The following is a 6,378-nucleotide window of genomic DNA, read 5'->3' on the forward strand; positions in this document are numbered from 1 at the left end:
AACGTTATTATTAGGTCGTATTCAATAAAAAATTATTTACATTATTTCTCTTGGTCGTCGCTATTTTAAAAGTTAAATACATCCCGTGTCCGACAATTTACGACTCTTACTCGAAACCTGCCTGAAACCAATCGGGAAAACGAACTCTTCGCCCAGACTGCGTAACGTACCTATCCTTGGTGTTTTCTTCCATGATTCGGTTGTTATTGCTTGTGTCACACACTCAAGGAAACCATCTGCTTAGTAAATAAATAGACCGAACACTCTGAATGCCACATCTGTTGAAACAATAGACTAACGAGACCCCCTCCAAAGGGACTAGATCCTCGGTAGAGGGACCTTCCCAAACCAGCGTAAATACAGTCTGTTGTAGCATTTCGAAGCTATCTGTTGTAACCGTCACTCTGTTGGATTTCTGCAATAAATTTAATCTTTGCGTATCAAGTTCTATTTCCTTCACCCTATTCGTGAAAGAATCATTTCGTTCGTGCCGCGACGCGAAGAGATCACCGGCGATCCGATAATTTCGCGATCTTTTGTGTCTCCGACGTGACACTTGCACCACTTTCGTCCCGGGCGTTCGTTTGTCCTATCGGAATCAGTACGTTATGGGTTTCGGCGGATTTTTCCTCAAAGCGTCCGGTATAATAAACGCGGGTTTCAATCGGTCTACGGAAACCATTACACCGCGATTATTTATTTTAATAATATAAGTTTTTTCGTCCCTTTTTATTACTTTAAACGGCCCGTCGTACTGCCGGTGTAAAGGGCCCCGTCACGCATATCACGTCATGGCGCAAGAAAACATACGGCGATGATTCTAGTTCTTTAAAAATGGAGATTTTCATTTCACCATGACGCGTAACCGAGTATGGCCTGACTTTTTCCATTCGTTCTTTTAGCCGGTTCGCGTATTCCGAATTGGCCCGCTGCTGTGTTGGCAAGAAGAATTCCGCCGGCAATCGTATGCCGGTGCCGTAAACCATTTCGACCGTCGTTGCGTTAAGGACATCCTTTATCGCGGTTCTAATGCCTAGTAAAACGATCGACAGAATTTCGACCCAGTTGCTCGTGTCATGACTCTTAATCGCCGCTTTCAATTGTGTTATGTAGGCGCTCTACCATCTCATTAGACGCAGGATGATAGGCCGTCGTGCGTAAGTGTTTGACGCCGAACAACCGGCGTGACTCCTCAAACAATCGCGATTCAAATCGGCGTCCTTGGTCTGTCGTGATTTTTAGAGGTACGCCGAAACGAGCTATCCAAGTAGAAAGGGGGGCCGAAGCAACAGTTGGCGCTTTCATATCGATGATGGGAACGGCTTCAGGCCAACGCGAAAAATGATCGATACACGTTAGACAATATCGATAACCTTGCGAGTATTGCATGACGATAATGTCTAAGTGTATGTGTTCGAACCGGCCTGCTAACGTTTTGACCGTTCCGGCGTGTGAGGATACATGCCTGGTGACTTTGCAGCGTTGACGCGTTATACATTGTCGCGTCCACGTTCGACAATCTTTATTAATGGACGGCCAGACGAAACGTGTCGTCACCAATTTTTGCGTAGCACATATCCCCGGATGGGAAAGTCCATGCAGCGACTGAAATACACCGCGTCGTAACGGTTCCGGTACGCATGGTCGCAGGACTTCGGTCAAGATATCGCAGTAAATTCCAACCTCTTGATCGTACTTTTTTCAATTGCAGCGCATAAGAGCCGGAGTTACTGATTTCGCGTAGCTCGTTATCGTTCTCTTGCGCTGCGGCTAACGTTTGATAATCTACGGATTTCCCGATCGCTTCGATCCGGGATAGAGTGTCGGCTACGTTATTGTCTATCCCTTTAACACGTTCGTCGTCCAACGTGATTCGGCTAAGTTTCCTGTGGGGCCCAAATCCGACCGCCGGTACGCAGAAAGTAAATAAAGCGACAAGCAGGAATTCATCGTTTATCGCCATCGATTCATCGTTTATCGCCTTCGATTCATTGTTTATCCCCTTCGATTCATTGTTTATCCCCTTCGATTCATTGTTTATCCCCTTCGATTCATTGTTTATCCCCGTCGAGTCATTGTTTATCACCTTCGATTCATTATGAAGAAAAGATTATTTATTTCTGAAATGAAAAAAGCGATAGCTATCAAGCTAGAGTATTCCGAGGGATCTCATAGCAGATATCTCAGATCTTTCATTTAGTCTAAAAGCATACTTGTGAGACGTACATCAGTGATTTTTTCCTCCTCAAAATGTTCAGTAAATAACGTGAAAATATATTTGAAAGTGAGGAGAGTAGCGATGACGGAGTCTATAACTATTTTTCGAAGTACCCAAAATCACCCAAATGTGTTTGGAATGTTTTAACGAATACCATACGATATAGGATAATGTAATATATTATCCAGAATATAAATTAATAAAAAGTAAGGTATAATGTGTTTTTAATATTTTTATGTTGTATATCCTATATATAATATTGTATATTTAATTAATTAACTAGAGCAATTGGAGTTGATCTTGAGTTGATAGGGCGAGCCTATAATTCAATGTTTCCTCTTGACAAATGAAATTGTATTTTAATGTTGCTAGCGGGTCCAGCCCCAACATTTGATAAATATTAATCGACGTTACGATCGAACCGATCGCGGGCGATCGTTCGATAGATCGAATTAAGATCGACTTGCAGATGCCTCGATGAGAAATTATTTTTAAACTTTTTTAATAGCTTCTCTACTAACTTCATTTTTGCCGATTAATAATATAAAATCGTACACAAACGTACCATTTCTCCCTTCTTATTAAAATATTATACTATTGCATCATTAAAATATTGAAACGTTAAAATATAAAATTTCTTTCATCGAGTCATTAAAGTACAAACTGTTATCGTTCTTTTGTTAAAATCTTTTCGATTGAGAAAGAGATCCATCCAAGCACCTGTAACTTAATATTACAAAACAATAAGCTAAAATCTGTCTTATCAAGTCTAAGCGTGCGAAACCCCAACGATGTGTTTGCTTTTTAGCGATAAACTGTTTCAAACGAGTTCTCGCTATTATGACTGGTACTGTAGAAATTCTTCGTCAAGACATTCGTTAAATAAGAAGAAAATTCTGAAAGAACGAAAGTCTGCATAGAGATTGGAGAAGTGAAAACTTTCATATCTCTGTACGCAGGCCCATGGTCAAGTAGAGTCAGAACTCGACATACACATCAATCTCGATATTCTGCCGATAGGTTGAATATCGAGATTGATGTGTAATGTTAAATAACCCATGGGCGGGTCTCGTGCGTAGTCATCTCCTAGTGGTGAGACCTGGAAATTGGCATCGTTTTCCAAAAATTAATCAGTTGATTAATCTTTGGAAAAGATACCAAGCCAAGAGCTACGTTACAGTCCAGTTTGGATCACCAAAAGTCACGGATAGAATTTTGGATGATGCACCGTGGATCACCGTGGGTCATCGTGGGTTACCGTGGGATATGTCTGGACTATATCAAATCCATCGTGAGCCCATTCTGTGCAACGATACTTATCTGACATGGAACAAAATACAAAGATCTATTCTCCTTTCTATTATTTTTCCCCCTTTTTTTACCCTTATCTATCAATTTGCGTACGGGTGCACGTCGCGTGGGTCCATTGATTCTTTCTAAAGATCGCAAACTCGTTCGTACGCGCCGCAATTTTGAATTTATTCTCTGACGGATTGCTGTTTCTCTTTGACTTCTCCCTACTTTTAAGAGAAATTTAATTCAGACATCTCGGAGTTTATAATTTTTCGATATTGTCAAAAGTTTAGTGTCGCGAAAATAACATGTTAAACAGTTTAGCACAAGTCGTATGTCCCTTTTGCAAGACTCGAAACTGTATATACAGTGTAAGTAGCTTCGTTTTCTTTCTCTCGGTCTAAGCTAGACAAATTGCACGATGTGTATAAAGACCGATGTAATCATTATGTGAGATATTAGGTATTGCGTGTGTATGCTTTGTTTTGAATTTGGAAAGAATCATGTACGCGCTGCGTAGAAGATGAATGTTTTTTCAGATGTATACGTTTGTTTTTGTATACATTATTTAACTTTTCGTACCTGCTTGTGCCACCGACTCGTGCCACCCCACACCTTGGAAGTTGCGTAATGAAACTAAGGACGAGGAGTCATTCAGTCGTCTGATTTCATACCGATAACATCGATCGCGTTGTGTCAGGTTTGTAACGTATTCTAATCCATTAGTGGCGTCGCTTCTTCATTACTATTCGTTACTCTGTTTTCACTATCGTTTACATCTCGTTATTACTATCGTTTACATCTCGTTATTAATATCGTTTAATTAATAGTCGTTCATTTAACGATTCATTGAACATTAAGACATTAAGATAATGAAATTAGTGGTTTTCTGAAATTTTTTCTTTTAATTTTTCTTCAATCGTTTACTAAATGATACCATTACCGGTAATTTCTATCGTAAAATTTTGTAATAAATTTTGAGTTTCATTTATTCATTTAATCATTTTATACGTTTGTTTTAACTTTTTTTTAGCTATTTTTTGTTTTTTTTTTATGCAGGTTATTGGTCGATAGCAGGGATAATATACAAGTAACAGGAATATTAATGTATGGACGCAACAACGATTAATAACCAATCCGATGAATTTTCATGGAAACTTGGTAATATTTAATTTATCTTAACTGAGACAGCCATGTATAAACGATTCTATCGGTTTTTTTATTCGAGCATGCGTAACATTCGATATACGATTTGTATTTAATATTAAATATTAAATAGATCTGGGATCTCTCGCTACAATACAGTTCTCCTTGTCTAACAGGAGTTGAGATACCTCCACGCACGTCCTATACTCCTGTTACTTTCCCACAGTTCCAGACGTCTTTCATAGATGGCAGCATCGATCGCACACGCATTTTTCTAATTCGTCGAATTTTCGATTATTCCGCTTTTGGAACAAAATTCTGCACTTTTAGAATCGAAGGATATAGAAGGGATCCCTCAGAACATTCTCGCATCGACTTCGACCGGAATATGTGCCTAGTTATTGAATTCTTAACAAATATTCGCGACGTCGCCTTGTCACCCAGGGGCGACACGTAATTAATTTACGAAATTTTATACAAGAAGAATTGCTTAGAGAGTGAATTAATATCGCATATAGTTGGAATTTATGAAAATTCGTAAACCCGTACCGCGGTAGCCGCGACATTTGCTACGACAATTGTCCATAACTAATTAATTAAAGGGAAGTTCCTGTCGAAATTGGTGTACGAATCTTGCCAGAGGTTCTACCTTTGCCTTACGGCGCTGAAAGTTCATGACTTTTGCCAGGAAAAAGAATAATTAAGGAATGTGGCAGCACTCGACAACAAATACCGCCACTAGACATCAACTAGAACCGGGCGACGATAGCGCAGTGGTTAGCGCCTTTGGTTACGAACGTTCGGGACTCGGGTTTGAATCCCAGCGACCAGAGTCCTCCGATATTTTTCTTCCTCGATACATAAATTAGAAGAAAATACAGTATAGAGTACCCCATCAGCGACATCTACAGTCAGCAACTACTACAACTAAATCGGCGGCCTATTCGCTACAGGAATAATCGTAAGGAAATCAAAGCAGATCGAAAATCTATAGCGATCTTTCACAAAATAGTGTTCCCAATGCACAAAATACTGATAACTTTAATAGATTTGAAAAATGAATCGTCAAACAAACAGAGCAAATTAATAACTTGCTATCATTAACACGCTCCGACTTAAAATGAAAACAATACATATAGCTCTTTGAAATGCCAACGGTCTAGCTCAGCATAAATACGAGCTAGAACTCTTCCTTAAACTAATAAATAGACGTAATGCCTATATCTGAAAGACACTTCGCCGATAAAAATTATCTGAAAATAAACGGTTATAACTTTTTCCGTATTCCCACATCCCAGTGGAAAGACCCAAGGCGGCACTGGAATTATCATCAAGACCAGCATAAAACACTCTATGAGCTTCCATCATTCCAGAAGGACTACCTCCAAGCCACAAACGTAGCCGATAGAAGATTGGCATGGTCCAATTACCACGCCAGCAGTATACTGTCCTGAGAGACATTGTATTTCCAAAGAAGATTTCGAGAATTTCCTCGAAGACCTGGGCAATAGATTCATAGCTGGAGGAGACTATAACGCTATAAACATATGCAATGGGGCAGCAGAATTATCAGAGTAAGAAGCAAAAATCTTTTGAAACGCATAAATTACCTCAGTACAAACGAACCCACTTACTGTCCCACTGACTCTAACAAACCACCTGACTTATTAGATTTCTTTATAATTAAAAACATCTCGCCAAGATGTGTCCAAATCAACTCT

Source organism: Bombus fervidus, chromosome 10 (assembly GCF_041682495.2).
Source record: "Bombus fervidus isolate BK054 chromosome 10, iyBomFerv1, whole genome shotgun sequence".
NCBI lineage: Eukaryota > Metazoa > Arthropoda > Insecta > Hymenoptera > Apidae > Bombus > Bombus fervidus.